Below are 1,293 nucleotides of genomic sequence, written 5' to 3'. Positions count from 1 at the left end.
TCATGAACAAGTTAACTAGCTAGATCCAGAGCATTAAACCAAAGTAAAAAACTACCTTCTAAAAATTAAGAATGTCAAATTGGCCTTATCATCTTTAAAAACCTTATGCAATAATTCACTTGTCCTTTATTTCAAAAAAAACAGCTGGGTTCAAAAAAATTATCGCATTATAAGCATTTTTAGACACACAAAAATCTTCCTTTTTTTTTTATAGATAAGGGAAAACAGGGAAACAGAATTGATTTACCCTGAAAACAAAACTAAAGGCCCTTTTTTCTGCCCGGCACAGAAATAACCTAATATTACCTCTGAGAGAAATAAGTAAAATAAAGATAAATATATACAAAACAACAAACAAGGCCCGTAATCCCCACCCAAGGAAACAAAAATCTTTTTCCCACGAAAAGAGATAAAATATGAATAAAAAAAAACAAGTCTGCCCTAGGTAAACCCCTACCAATCCCAATACACGTCGTAACCTGAAGCCAAAATCTGATACCATCTCAATAAGAAGGACCTTATTTTTCTTTAAATAATCCTATTTTTATATTGACTTGTGATGAATCCCTCTTTTTTTAAAAAACAAACACCTTCATTATTTTTAGTGCCAAAAAAAAAACTTTGGTTTTAACCAAAATTTTTACTCTCTATAATTAGCTGTATTTCTAGAAAACCCATCTTACTGAAACTACAACCTTTTATATATATCCCCAGAAGAAAGTCATAAAAAAATACCGTATTTTTTCTCTTTTTGCTATTGCGCACTTTGGTTTATTTCTTCACTGGGTAATGTCTTATTTTTGTTGTTTGGGGTTACTTTCACAGGCATGACGCACTTCGGACTGCTGTCACCATAGACTATTACTGTTGATTGGCGAAGCAGGAGGGGGGGTTTCCCGAGGGGTTGGCATTCAGGTTATTATTGTGTATAGTTCGTCCTGAAATGTGCAGCATGTAAGGACAAAGTGAAACAAACATGGTCTTCATCTTTTTTAAGGGAAGATATATTTTTTTTCACTTTTGTACTTTTTTTTTTTGAATTCATCAAAATTTTTAAAAACTTTTTTCTGGGTTTTTAACCCAAATGAGCTGATTTTAAGGTTTCTGATTTTTTGTTTGTTTATTAGATGTATATATCTAATTTGATTTTTTTTACCTTTCCTTGGACAGTTAAAAAAAAGAAGTACAACTTTTTCTTAAGACCATTCCTTAAACCCAATACAAAGCATTGTTTTTTTCCAAAATCCTCATAAATATTCTTTCCCAGCCATTGATTAGTGTGGGTATTGCTAG

The sequence above is a fragment of the Penaeus monodon genome, chromosome 29 (genome assembly GCF_015228065.2).
Source record: "Penaeus monodon isolate SGIC_2016 chromosome 29, NSTDA_Pmon_1, whole genome shotgun sequence".
NCBI classification, from domain to species: Eukaryota; Metazoa; Arthropoda; class Malacostraca; order Decapoda; family Penaeidae; genus Penaeus; species Penaeus monodon.
The sequence above is the reverse complement of the archived record's forward strand: the minus strand, read 5'-3'. Positions refer to the sequence as shown.